The sequence below is a fragment of the Protopterus annectens genome, chromosome 2.part2 (assembly GCF_019279795.1).
Source record: "Protopterus annectens isolate FY-2018-M chromosome 2.part2, PAN1.0, whole genome shotgun sequence".
In the NCBI taxonomy this organism is placed as follows: domain Eukaryota; kingdom Metazoa; phylum Chordata; order Ceratodontiformes; family Protopteridae; genus Protopterus; species Protopterus annectens.
Genome location: NC_056730.1, coordinates 191,879,497 through 191,894,952, shown reverse-complemented (window position 1 = coordinate 191,894,952; position 15,456 = coordinate 191,879,497). Strand labels below are relative to the sequence as shown.

The 15,456-nt window shown below is 39.7% G+C and overlaps 1 pseudogene; it reads right to left on the bottom strand.

The window, feature by feature from the left end:
* Nucleotides 1-14,612: 14,612 nt before the first annotated feature.
* Nucleotides 14,613-14,746, bottom strand: LOC122796069 (annotated as a pseudogene).
* Between the last annotated feature and the right edge of the window lie 710 nt (nucleotides 14,747-15,456).

The following is a 15,456-nucleotide window of genomic DNA, read 5'->3' as shown; positions in this document are numbered from 1 at the left end:
GATGAAGAGAAAATAAGTGGAGCTGAAAAAGAACAACAGTACTTCAAAACAGCATGTGTGAGGACTACAGAACAGATGTGCAGATGAGCCAGGTATGGAAATAAGGTACAGAAGGAAAGCTGGTGGTGGAATGCAGAAGTCCAAGAAGTTGTCAAAAGGACAAAGGTGTGCAGGAAAAAGTGGGCAACTGAAAAGATGGACCAGGCTAGAAAGGAATATCAGCTGGCTAACAAAAAAGCTAAGAAAGGAGAAGCAATAGCAAAGAACAAGCATCAGAGGCACTCTACTATCTTCTGGAAAGTAAGTCAGTAGATGGCACAAAGAACTATATTAGGCTGCAAGGGAAAGACAGAAAAATGAAGAAGTTAGTCAGGCACCCTTCATAAGGGATGTCAGCAACAACTTGCTCGCCAGTCCACAGGACATCAAAGGCAGATAGAAGTACTTCCAACAGCTTCTGAATGAAGAAAACCCCAGAGAGTCTGTACCACCCCAGATACAGTCTACAATGAGAGAAGAAGAGGAGCCCACCACAGAAGAAGTAAGAAACGCTCTAAGGAAAATGATATCAGGGAAAGCAGCAGGCTCAGATAGGGTCTCAGCAGATATGATAAAGATACTGTGTGAGATAGGGGAGACATGGATCCTGAGAATATTCATAGCAGTATGGAGAGAAAGGCACATCCCAGATGACTGAAGAATAAGCATACTAGTGCCAACATTCGAGAACAAAGGGGACGTTCACAACTGTGGGCAGGACAGTGGTATCAAACTTCTGTCACACTGCATGAAAGATCTGCAGAGGGTGATTGATAAGTGAATATGCAGAGTTTGGATTCAGATCAAGATGCAGTACAACTTACTCAATGTTTGCAGTGATGCAGCCGTAATGGAAATGTTGCATATTTGCAATACTAACTGCACAAGTGTTACTGCTCAAAAGATCTAATGCTGATCTCTGACATGAATGGATCATCCTGGAGAGACAGGCTTCCTACTCATGTGAAGCGGATCCATTCCCTGACCATCTTCAAGTGCAATCTGGATTGATGGATAGGAATTTGCAAATTCACTCCTGGAGTGGTGGTCATGACCCTTATTGACAGATGCAGTCTGTAAAGACAGTCAAAACTATGCTTGTAACTCTTGTTAACTTTCCCTAGGGATAGAAAATTGGGTAAAATCTGGGTAAAACAGGCTAGACTTGTAAGGGCTCTTGAGCCATTAGCCTAGTAGTCTCCTATGAACCTAAGAACTTATGAACCAGTGAAACAGATAGACGAGAAGAAGCTAGAGATGACAAAAGAGTCCAACAGGCCATTCCTAAACTTGAAGAAAGTATATGACAAAGTCCCAAGAATGCTGATTTGGGCAGTCCGGAGGTGGTCCAATGTCCCAGGAACATTGGTAGAATTAGTGCAAGCTATGAACAGGAATCTGTTGACTCAAATATGAATAGTGTTCAGTCTCACAGAGAGGTTCATATCAGGCTGCAGCACAACTGACCCAGTGTTTACAGTGAGACAGATAGTTGAGAAGAAGCTATAGATGAGTATAGAGTCCAACTGGGAGTTCTTAGACGTGAAGAAATCATATGACAAGGTCCCAAGAAAGTTGATTTTAGTAGTCCTGCAGTGGTTCAAAATCCCAGAAACATTGATAGAATTAGTGCAGGCTATGTACAAGGGCCAAATAACTCAAGTCTGAACAGTGTTTATTCTCACAGAGGGGGTTCCTAGTGGGAGTGGGTGTGCATCAGGATTGACCTCTGAGCCCACTGCTGTTCATACCAGTGATGGAGTACATTAGCAAACAGGTTGGAGAGGACAGATCAACAAAGTTACTGTATGCAGATGATGTGGCATTACAGGCAGAGTCTGAGCTACAACTTCAGCAAAGGATAGGAGAATGGAATGCAAAACTGAAGGCACATGGGATGGAACTAAGCACAGATAAGACAGTTGTAATGGCAGCAAATGGTGGAGGTCAGAAGAAGCTGACAATGGAGATAGAAGGGAAAATAGTAGAACCAGTTAACAGCCTCATGTATCTGGGTTGCAGTACTTGAGGAGAAGGGAAGTCTGAATGAGGAGGTCAAAGTTAGAATCAGAGAGGCTGCAGCCAACTGGCACAGAGTGTCAGAGGTAGTGTATGACAGAAGAATGCCAAAGATGCTGAAAAGTAAGGTGTACAAAGCAGTGGTGTGAACAGTACTATTGTATGGTACAGATATCTGGGCAGTAAAGGCAGAACAATTGAGGAAGCTAGAGGTGATGGTGATGAAGTGCTTGAGATGGGTGGTAGGATGCACTCTGTGGGACAGATGAAGAAATGAGGACATACGAGCAGAAGCCAAAGTAGTTCCAGTTGCAGAAAAGGTCAAAGAGAACAGATTACTTTGGTTTGGGCATGTGTGCAGAAAAGCAGAAGACAGCCCAGAGAAAAATACACCAAGAAGACAAGAAGAAACAAGGTGAATGGATTGTGTGAGAGAGCACCTGTGACAGGCATGATTGTCGAAGAAGGCAGGAGAGTGGCAATAAATAAAGAGAGAGACGGCAGCAGCTGACACGACACCCCGGCCCAATGAAGGAAATGGAAAAAGGGGTGTTGATGATGATTTATTTATTTATTTGTTTATTTATTTATTTATTTATTTACATTTGTTTACCGGGTAGTGTCTGACTGGGCTAGTAGCCCATTGTCAGTGGAGACCCCAGGGAGAAAGGCTGCAAAGACAGATAAACAACCATAGAGATACGTAGATGCTTGTGAAAAAAATTACATTACATAAGTGTAAGTTTAACAAAAATAGTGAAAACTAGATAAGAAAAAATACATCATAGGAACAAAATGGAACATGTATACAACAGATATTTTGATAACTGGGTGAAAATTGAGACAGAAACAGCAAGCATGCCTAATGAAGAAATTTGAGTACATGCAGAGCTAATAGAGTGAGTAACAAAGAGAAATATGAAGTACTGAAAGAATCGAATCTAAACAGGAGATGATTAACTATAACCTTGAAGAATAGAAACAATCAGCTAAAAAGAAATACATGGATGCAGCTGAGGACATAATAGGAGAGAGGAGTTATCCAGGGGTACTACAATGACAGAGTCACTTGCTTTTAAGATAGTATTTTATTTTTGTTTTAAAGGAAGTACAGCAGGGGGGTGTTTTGTAAGCTTAATGACAGGGTATTCCATGACTTAGCTATTTTGTATGAGTAGAGGCAGTCCCATAGTTGTTATGTGATTGTGTTATTTTGAGCACTGCTATATGATCACTACCCTCCTCATATATGGTGACCATTACCAAACATTGGACATCTTAGGAATAAATGAAAATACCTGGCTGAACAATACTGGACCTAGAAATCAGCCCTGGGGGACACCTATATTCACTTCAAGGCAGCTAGATGTGAAATTTGCTATCATTACTCTCTGCAATCTGCCCCAAAACCAGTTAGCCACCTAGCAAACAATGCCTGGATTAATGTTGCGCATGGGAATGGCATTATCGATAGCAGAATGAGGGACAGTGTCAGATGTCTTAGACATATCCAAATATACCAGCACTACAGGCATGCCATGTCTAAGGCAATTGTCACTGGGTCATAAAACTGTGTGTGTGTGTGTGTGTGTGTGTGTGTGTGTGTGTGTGTGTGTGTGTGTGTGTGTGTGTGTGTGTGTGTGTGTGTGTGTGTGTGTGTGTGTGTGTGTGAAACACTCATGATATTGAATCAAATATATTTGAAATAAACAGAGGAATCTGTAGACATGTCCGTGCTGAGAAAGTGCTCATTTCTCCTTAGGCGCACCCTACTACTAGATGGGAAACAATAGGATGAAAACCATTAACCCTGTTGACAAAGAGGTATTGCCTTATGTGGAGGGTAGTGATCATATAGCAGGGGTGGCTATGCCATGGCCACAGATGCTGCATGGACTTGGGAATAGTCCAGGCAATGTAACTGTGTGGGAGTCTACAAAAGTTGGTGGAATTCCTCTAAAAACTATTTTTTTTTTCAGGGCAGTCTTTAGAGGAAGGTAATAATTTCTGGAGGAGTGCATATCCTTAGAAGGTTAAAAACAGCAGCCATTATAAGAGAAATAACACCACCTGTAACCTGAGTATGGAAGGCAATTAGAAATGACAACAAAGGAAATAGTTTAGTATCTGAGGATATATGTAATATGATCAAGTGATGAAGGAAAGGTGTCTGGTTATGAAGGCAGTTAGAATCCTAAATGACATGAAACTACTAAAACATCATGAGTGTTATGCCACACATATGTCATTATTAAGACTGGAAATGGGGGATCAAATTAGATAAAACAATAATATATGGCACTGGTGAAACTTCTCTGGTGTGTATTAGCTGGAAAGTGTATCCATCCATCCATCCATCCATCCATCCATCCATCCATCCATCCATCCACCCATCCATCCATCTATGCATCTACCCATCTACAACCCCTTTTCCCATTTTTGTACATAGGTTTTGGGTGTCACCCCAACAGTGACAATCAACTACAGCCAGGGATCACACTGCTAGATGGCTTGCCCTATGGCAGCTGATCTCCCATACCACACACTCACATGCATACTCACACCTATGACCACTTTGGAGTGTCCAGTTCACCTACTGCATGTCTTTGGAATTTGGGAGGAAACCAGAGCACCTAGTGAAAACCCACATGAACATAGGGAGGACCTGCAAATTCTGTACAGAAACAAGGCCCTCCAAGCCAAGAACTGAATTGGAGAGTCTCTTGTTGTGAGGTGGCAATGCTATCCACTGTGCCACAGTGCCACATTATTATTTTTTTAAACATGAAACATCTTTATTAAATGATCACTTATGACATAGGTAATACTATGTTTATATAAATTAAAACAAACCATACTGACATACATTTTGTTGCAAACATTATACATCACTTATAATCTATCCAGTCACTGTCAGTTAAACATTACATAGCTTATTCAAATCCTGCCTTCTTTTAAATTGCATTCCTCCTCTGCATATGTTGTTCCCACAACTCCTGTTTTTTCTATGTAATTTGCTCCTACCCTTTTTTAAAGATCTCATTTCCAGTGGTTTTATCTCTGTTACTATATTCACTACTTCTTGTACAGTTGGTTTAGACTTCAATTTCCATTTTCTAGTAGTTGCTTTTTTGGCAGCCACCATAATTAGACTCAGCAATGCCTTACTATGTCTGGACAATTGTAATTCTGTATCATAGCTCAAAAAAATCATTAACTTAGTTATACCAGTTTGCTCACCCAGTATTTCTGGTACTCTCCAGGGAATTTTTGTACTCTGCCAACTCATTACACTTCCAGAAAATATGTTCCCAATTATCTATTTCTTCCCCATCACACCTACAACATTTGTTATCTACCCAGGAAAAATTATTTCGAGTCTACTTGGGGTATAAAAATACCTATGTAAACACGCAAAGATCCTAAACCTACTAGACTCTGTTGCATATTTGGGAGACATACATAGATCCCCCAATTGTTTCTTTCTGAATTGCTTAGCCAGTCTCTCTTCCCAATCCTTTGTAACCTCCTCTGATTGATTCTTATAGTTAACATGCAATAATGTATGTGCTGTACTAATTATTCATTTTTTAACAGCAGCTTCTGTTCTAGATTCTACTAAAAACTCTGTCAGTGCTGGTCTTTCATTTTGGGCCCCCTATTTCTTCCTCTTTGCCTATACTTTTATAGCAACCCTTGGTAGGAAAGGCAATCAATAAACTGCATTGCAAATAAATTATTGTCTTCTTCCCATTCTGTCATCTTTTTCTCTCTAGTTGATTGCTCCCAGTACCTTGATTCCTTTGCCAGTTTTCTCCAGTAAATTTAACCCCCCTCTTGCCTATTGATTGTATGTATCCCTAATTGTAGATATCCTTATTGGCAGAATTTCCTTTCTCCATTTCTGTGTTGGTTTAGTTTTCAGAATACTTTCTGCAACTTTATGAATATAATATTCTGTACGATTATTGTTATTCTCCTTGAAGATCTGTGTCCAAAATCCCAGTCTCTCTTTGTTTCTTGCACTTGCTACTGAGTATTTAAAGTTCAGTGCAAAACAGCTAGGCTGGAAACTTTCTTCTGCCAACAAAAGTACTGGTAAACTAATTATAGTAAAATAAAAACTCACTAATTTAATGCTAAATTAGAGCAAGCAGTATCAGTGCACTCAATATTAAACAATTTTATCAAAGGTCATTTAGCCTGCTGAGTAATTTAAGGGAAGAAAATTTGCAAAATGATACCTATGTGCTTATTATCAACAACCAATAAAGTGGGAGAGGGAGGGACTTATGTTGTCAAAATATCATAAGGGGCAGACAACAATAGATACACTGGGTTTAAGAACAAAACTACAACAACGTGGGTAGGACAGAAATACAATTAGACCCTCACCTGTCAGTTGATTGGTGTGGAACTGGCTTAATGCAAAGACTAGTCCTGAAGTAGCCTGACATACATTTATTACATAAGAATGATACTAGGGTCTAATACCAAAAATTAGACCACTTAAATAGCAAAATTTAGTGCAACTATGTATTAGAATTACTAATATAGACTTAAATACCTCAGCAAAAACAGGTACAGACTGTTAAAATGAATTTAAAATTGGACCAAAAAATGAAAACAATTATCTTTCATTCTCTAACCCAGGTGTGGGTTATTGCTATTATACAATGACATTATTTAAGAAAAAAATACTTTTTTTAAATAATGGCATTGTATAATGCCTCTTTGCTGCCCTTCCGCAGCTGTCTGGTATTCTGCAGCAGGTCTGATGTACTGCACATGCGTATGCTTACGCAGTACATCAGAGCTGTGGGCAAAAGCAATGGAGAAAGCAAAATCTCCGTTGCTTTTTACAAACTGTCTCGCTATGTTAAAGAAGTTTAACATAGCAAGACAGCTTTTAAAAAAGCAACGGAGAATCTCTGTTGCTTTTTATAAAGCTGTCTCACTATGTTAAACCCATTTAACATAGCGATACAGTTTTGAAAAAAGCAACGGAGAAAGCAAGATCTCCGTTGCTTTTTACAAAGTGTCTCGCTATGTTAAAGGAGTTTAACATAGCGAGACAAGTTTAAAAAAAGCAACAGAGAATCTCCTTTGCTTTTTTTAAAGCTGTCTCGCTATGTTAAACCTATTTAACATAGCGAGACACCTTTAAAAAAAGCAACGGAGATAGGAAGATCTCAGTTACTTTTTTTAAAGCTGTCTCACTATGTTAAACTCATTTAACATTGCGAGACAGTGTGTAAAGAGCAACGGAGATCTTGCATTCTCCGTTGCTTTAAAAAAAGAGTTATACTAATGGAAAAAGTCCGGGCAACTGGACCTTTTTCCATTAGTATAACTCCGATTTACAACGTGCACGCTGACCAATCAGTGTGCATGTTTTAGAATATTAATGGGGGTCATTGTATAATTACTAATATAGGATCAAAGACCTTAGCTAAAGCAGGCACAGTCTGTTAAAATATTTTTAAAATCAGATCAAGATATGAAAACATCATTCTTTCTCAATGCAATGGAATTATATTATGGAATTATATTGTGGAACTAATAATAGGGATATAGGTAACCTACAATTGCTACACCCAACCCAGTTTAGATTTAGCAGGGGCAGGTCCTGCCTACTTATTCTGGCTGACTTCTTCAAAAAAGCCCTGAGGCAATGTATGAAGGTAAATCAGTGCACACTGCACAGCTGGACCTTGCAAATGCATTCAGCACCATCACACACTCAGGCATCTTTGATAAACTTTCCCACCTAAATGTTAGCCCGTATGTAACTCATTAGATAGCAAGTTGGCTTACAAATAGAACCCTGGAAGTAACAGTGGTTGGCTGTACCTCCTCTGAACCACCCGTCACTATGAGAGTGCCCCAGGGTTCAGTACTTGAGTGACTTCTTTTTGGTATTTACTTCTAGGAGGTCAACGCCAATATTAAAGGTTTCTAGATGACTATGTTTGCAGATGACTACAACATTGGCACCATGATGAACTTCCCAGAGAACATCAGGATCCAACAAGAAAGCCTGTCCCAAACAAATAGTTGTCAAAATCATAGACTAAAACAAAAATGCCAAAAATGTATAATCATATCGTTTAGTAAGCATGAATCCTGTTGTAACTATCTCATTGATAACACCCCCTTGGCACTCATTAGGCTGATCATTGAGTATAATGCCCCTTTCTATATGTACGTGTCCAAACACTTGTCACAAATGGAATGACCACAATGCTTTCTCACTAAAACAAATAATGGGGGTAAAACACAAAAACTATGCAGACCATCTCAAAGTCATGTCTGTCTTCTCAGTATCATTTTGGCAGATAAACTCTGCCTTGCTCATAGTGTGTCAAAAGATTCTACTCTGTCAGACTTATTACAGAGCCACAAGTTCAGGTGTATCATAAACACCCAGTTAAGAGCCCTCAAGCACTTTTGCAAAATTAATAGGACATGCTGGAGAGCGATAGGGACACATCACATTTCATTCCCCATCAAGTAGAGTACTTCTCATACACTCTATTTGAATGTAATTTGGACAAATGGATGAGTAAATGCCAGTTCATCCTCAGTTTAGCACCACTAGCACCCACATATAGGGGAAATGTAGTTCTGTGTAATTACTCCAACGTACTTTTCAGCCCATCTTTGGATACTCATATTGTGAAATATAAGTGACATTAATTACCATGGGAATGCAAGGCAAAGCTTGTTAAGATCCTTACAGATCAATAACCTAGGAGGTGCTTATGACCCTGTGACCCTAAAGCAGCCTGTTTAGGAGCTTCTCCCTAAATAACAGCAGAGTTCATCATAGAAAGAAATCAAAGTGAGTAAAATGTGGAAGTATCATGCCTTTGTTATACGAGTTAAGCGCTTTCATTTTGCAAATTATATGGATACTTCATCAGACGCTTACATAATAAAGCTGTCTAGCAGCTCCACAGAATGCAATTTTTTTTTCTGAGTCTCCAAAATGTATAACAATCGGCACTTCTGTAAGATGCAACTCTCTGAGGCCATCAAGATGACATATAATTAGTAACAATTTTAAGTTTCCTTAGAATAAGCATTTCTCAATGGAGGGTGTTACACCCAGGCACTCACTTATAGCCATATAAAATCTGCACTGCTCACTTCTACCTACAAAGGCAACCACTGCACAGTATAAATGTCAACTGGGGTGATGGCACAATGGGTGTAAAAGTAGTATCACACCTACTTTTTTTGTGGCTGTTTGCACACAATCTTTAATGCTGTTTTGAATTCTTACATGCAAGATGCTTAAATATATAGTGTATTTCACTGTGTCATTGTACATGCACACACACACACACACACACACACACACACACACACATATATATATATATATATATATATATATATATATATATATATATATATATATATATATATATATATGGGTCCCTATCAAATGATAGAAAACTCATTTGATGGAAAATCATTTGGCTGAAACCAAAACATAGAAAGCTCAAAACACTGAAAACTCATTTGACTGCAACTCAAAACACTGAAAATGCTATATGCCCTTTTACCCACGGCAGTGCGATCTTGGAGTTAGTATATATAGTTAGGGCAATGTGAGGGGTGTATCCCCCCACATACTTTGTACATTTTAAACCCTACACATGGATACTTATAACTACAATGAATAACTGGAGAAAATATTTACATAAACTATGGGGGGCTACACCCTCCATTGTGGGGGGCTGTGCCCCCCACACTCCCCCTAACTATATATACTAACTCCAGGATCACACTACCATGGGGAAAAGAGCATATAACATTTTCAGTGTTTTGAGTTTCAGTCAAATGAGTTTTTTTCTATCTTATGGTGTCAGTGAAATGAATTTCTATCAAATGAGCTTTCTATCATTTGATAGGGACCCATATATATATATATATATATATATATATTTATATGTGTATATATATATATATATATATATATATATATATATATATATATATATATATGGGCCCCCTTTATAACCGAACCGACACTTCTGACACATAGAAGACCGAGAGAAAAAACGACCCGACAAGCAAGTTGAGTGTGTGATAGTTCGGAGTTAGGGTCGGGTAGGGTAGTGTGTGTAGTGACTCGGACTGTAGTTTAGGGAGAGAGAGAGATATGTTTGTATATACATACATATTTAGTGGATATGTCATTGTGTGTATATATATATATATATATATATATATATATATATATATATATATATATATATATATATATATATATATATATATATATATATATATATATATTTACACACACACACACACACACACACACACACACACACACACACACACACACACACACACATACACACACACATATATATATATATATATATATATATATATATATATTTATTTGAAGTACCTATTTTATTTTCCATTTACAATAATACCTTCAAATTAAAATTAATGACTTAATCTTACTTTTAGTTACAACATACATATTTTTCATGGTATCCAAGTGTATTGCAAGATACTTATTGCATTCGGTGAGTATTGGGTGATGACAAGATGGCAGTTCCTTATGTGGCAGCTGCCTCTTCCACTCCCATTGTTCCTTTTGTTGTTCGTGCCATGCTCATGCAGGAGTTGTCAGTATGTATTGATACGTGTCCATTTTTCTTTTGGAGTCTTCCTGTGGCCAGATGTGTAGTAAGATGCAGCCATGGTGTCTGTTGGACAATTCAGACCGTTGGACTTGTTTGGAGTAGCTGAGAGCAGCTGGAGTGGCTGGGATGGTTGGTCTGGTTGCGGCTGTTCAGACCTATGTGTGGGAGGTGCGCTGAGAGGTGCGGATGGTGGAGATCCAAGTGTCTGATGGTGTCTGTTGGTGTCAGATGGTATTGTGCTGGATCTGGATGTAGTTTTGATGGAGGGAACTGGACCGATATACTGGTGCGGACATGAGGTTTGGACAATATGGATGGTGAAGGGTGATCTTGGAGGACAATGGAGACTGTGATTGTTGACCTGTCATGGCCATTCAGGCCTCCGGATGGAGAGTAGAACTGAGGATGGATGAAGGAACCCGTTTGTCTGCTGGATATGTGCTGATCAGGATATTTGATTTTTGTTTTTGTTGGGTTGGTGGAACTGGACTGAGATTTTCCATTGTGGAGATGGAGCTTTGTTTGGCTTGGACTCTGTGTTGTGTGTGTGTATATTATTTCATGTGTTTATGTGTTTTTCTTTTTCTGTGTTATGTTTACCCATGAGCTTGAAGAAATATAATTTCATTCAGCTATGCACTTTTTCATTGTATGGTCTGAATGACAAAGTTTTTTTTTTACTTGCATTGTATACAATACAGAGATAAAAGTTTGTTATCTGGACTCTAAAAAATTGTACTTCTGTGGGGGGCACTATCCACCACCCCCTGTAGCTCCCTGCACTGCTGTTACTAACAATCTCAACAGCAGGGCTACTGCACTTTGGACATAAATAGATAATTATCTTACAGTAAACCCTTTGAGTAAATTAGGTTTCACAGAACTGGTCAAATCCTCTGATTCAAACAAATAGACTTCCGAAAAACTTGGCTACCCTAGTAGGACTCTTAAGTTTTCTTAAACTTGTCAGTTCTAATGAAAGAAAGCATGCCACTTGCCAGCAAACAAAATAGATTCATATTGCAGCATAGGTTATACCATTTCATTTACTTAGATTACAAATGCCTGAATGCTTCTAATGGGTACTACTTTACTACCTTGCCTTGAATAAACTTTATCATATTAACAAAACTGTACTGATATGTACTTTGAAATAGCAGGCATATAACAACTGGAAAGCTGTAGAAGTAGGGAGGGAGTAGTAAGCCCATGCTATAACAGCAGGGTGTATATGGGGTGGTTGGGCACAGTGGTACAGGGGCCTGCTACCCTCTGCAGAATGGGGAAAGTGGAGTCAGTGGTCATAGATGGATAATGTTCACAGACAACCTGATACAATCATTCATTGATATGTAGCCCACATGCGTACAAAGTTTGCCATGGGCACCCAAGAGTTAGTAAGGATAGCAACCTGACGTTTGACCTCCATGTTGCTTCTGTTGTATGGAAAGCCTTTTACATGGCCCACCTCATAAATGAGGGCATCTTATCCAGGGAAAGGAGGTCATAACATCCCTGTATTCCTCCCTTATAAGGCCCATTATCAACTACAATGCCCCTTTCGGCATGTACCTTGCAAAGCACATGCAGCAGCTGGAGAGACCACAGAGGTTCCTCACCAGGAGAATCCAGGGCCTCAAACATCTACCATATACAGATAGGCTAAAAGTCTTATCCCTCTGCTCAGTTTCATACAGACTCCTCAGAGATGACGTCTGTCTGGCATACAAGATGATCATAGACCCCACCTTGATGAGACTGCTGCATATCTGCAAGTCAAGCTCCACTCACGTAACTCACACGCGCAGCTTCAGCCTGGTCTGTGACATGAACAAGACTTGTTGGTGGGACATATTTGTCTCCCAGAGATTCCTCCATCTATGGAATAGACTCCCTCTCCACATTAAGCAGAGTATCTCTTTACCCCTTTTTAAGCACAACCTGGATAACTGGATGGGAAACAGAAAATATACCCCCGGGATTCCACCCATGTCCCTGCTGAACAGGGGCATTGGGTGCTGATTTGTCTAAACATGGGCTAAACTATTGGCTAGGCGTATAAGGGCCTCAGGGCAAATACCCTAGTAATCTCCTATGATCTTATGAAGAGAAGCAATTGGTGGAAAATGTAACCAACCAGAAGAATGAGGTGTAATTACAGGCCCACCACAGGTATGGTATGCATATCATGGGCACAGTGTCATTTGTATATTGGAGCAGGACCAGTTGTGACAGGGTGTGGTGCAGGAAGTAAAGGCTGTAGGTTCACAATAGGTCTCTGCAAGAGGTGTGATACAGGATAAGCAATATTTCATTTAAAGGACAAGGTGCATGGCATTTCCAAGAACATGTCCATCAGAGGAATAGTCCACAAAAACAGAATGTCTCACAGAGATGGAGGAGTTACAGTTATTCCTGTCTGGGAAGTGGACCTTAATACCCAGAGATGGGCAGCATATAGGAGCTGGGCTAGGAATAACCACCTGAGTATCAGTAGAGGATACATCAGGCTAGTGCTGCATCTCTGTGATACAGTGCACGCCTTTCATAATGGGACTGATTAACAAAGGGTCTTATACACATCTGTCCTTTCAAGTACCTCTGAGCTGCAACTGCATCAGCTCTCATGCCAAGGTAAGTATGTATCCATGTCCTATACACATGTAGAGTTGTCTAACACTATGTGTGTCACTGGGGGATAGATACATGTCTGAGAGCTGCCAAAGGTATCATGTACTCATGCTTTCAAAGTTTCTACTGTTGGCGGCATTAGCACATCAGAATAGCATATCCCTGATGTCAGCATGTATCCTGTAGCTGATGATAACAGTAAGCACACATGGTATATACAGATGACACAGTTTCATGTTTGTAACACTACTATGGGAGGGCTTATCCACACCATTAACATCAGAATTCCCTATGAACAGGCTGAAATAAAATCACTAGTATAGTGTGGCCTTCCTATAAATGTTAGCCCTACCAGAGGATCCCAGCTCACACAGCCTTTGACATTCACACTGCCTTTGATGTGTGCTTAACCACTATAAGGGAGAGGTGGAGGAATTCTTCACACTACAATGACTTCAGATCAGTCCCTGATCTGGGTACAACACTCGACATAAATCAGTAGATATCAGGTCAGTGATTCAGGCACAGGTAGCTGTTACTAGCAGTATTGTGGAAAGACTGTGAGATGTGCAACACCTGTACAATGACATGGAATATGGGGACTGGAAGCAGACATTGCTGCTGGTGTCTCTGGTGACAATTTTATAAAGTCTTTATTAAAGAACACCAAACAACTGAAATTGCTAACATATATCACGAGCTCACAAAGAACCATAAATAATAATAAAACCTAACTGTGAATAAAAGCACCACATATAATTACATCCCATTGTCAAAGTCACTCCTTACTCAGTATCAATAAACTCATGCAACTTAAACTTTCAAAATGTATAAAATTATTAAATATCATCATATCCTGACAGCTGGGACATGTGTGCGCATGCTAGGTGTACTAAGATCACAGGATCATAGGAGGTTACTAGGCTAACAGCCCTAGACCTTTTTAAAATTTAGCTATTCATCCCCAGTTTTCCCAGTTATCAATGCCCACAGGCTAGAATGGCTTTGGTATATGCCTCTGCCTTAGGACATCTACTAACTCCCCCTGCCCATAAGGGCCACAGGCAACAAGCCAGGGGTGAATTTACGATTTCCCAACCTTTGTTCCAAATTGCATTTGAATAGTCTTAGGGAATTGCCGTGTTTCACATGTTCCAGAGAAGGGGTAATCTCTGAGACACATACCTGTCCTTCCCACATGTTTTGTTCATGTCACATATGAGGTTTACATCCCTAGAATGGGTAATGGATCAGAGAATGCCTTGTAGTTTCACAAATTAGGGGAAATCACAGGGGTCAAACCAACTGAAGTGCAATGGAAGAGCCTTACCCTGGAAAAACCACCTTCTTCATCATGGTATTTCCCCATGCCAGGTAAGTATCTACTCTCTCACAGGTTTCCCACCGTGGATCCGTGGAGGGTAAGTATTATCCTGACCTTGGGTTTAAACAAAGGCTAGTATCTCTCTGCTTAATGCTAAATCTATGCATAAATATTTAAGTTATTGTATAGTACATGGACCAGAAGCCCTTGATTGTTACCTGTTGAATTTTAGATACAGGAACTCCAACTGACTGAGCCTTTCCCCTTATGTAATGAGGCAGGCCCTAGTCTACTGTACTATAACAACCATCTACACAGTTCTATCTTCATGAAGCCCACAAATTCATTCCATATCAGAGCAATGCACATCCTAACTACTGTGTTCACCTGCATCAGTCCCCTAACTTTGGTATGGTCAGGTTGTCCAAAGTGCTATAGAGTTTAGTGTCATAAGGCAGTCTAACCTTCAAAATGTCATACAATGGTTCTGACACATATGTCCATAGATTCTGTGCACAGGGCAGCACCAAAGCTTCTGCAGAGATCATAACATCTAGAGAAAAGTGGTAAAGCACTGGAAATCAATAACCATTCATATAAAACAAAATGTCATTTTCAGAAGTATAGGGATGGGATTTAAACTTCGACAAAATCCTCCTTTACTTCCAGTTGTTGTCACCACCAGCCTGCCTAGGTGGATTCGCAGTGAAACTCTCTAACAGTGCCTGTATCTTCCATTGCCAGTTTGTAATAAGGATGGTATATATG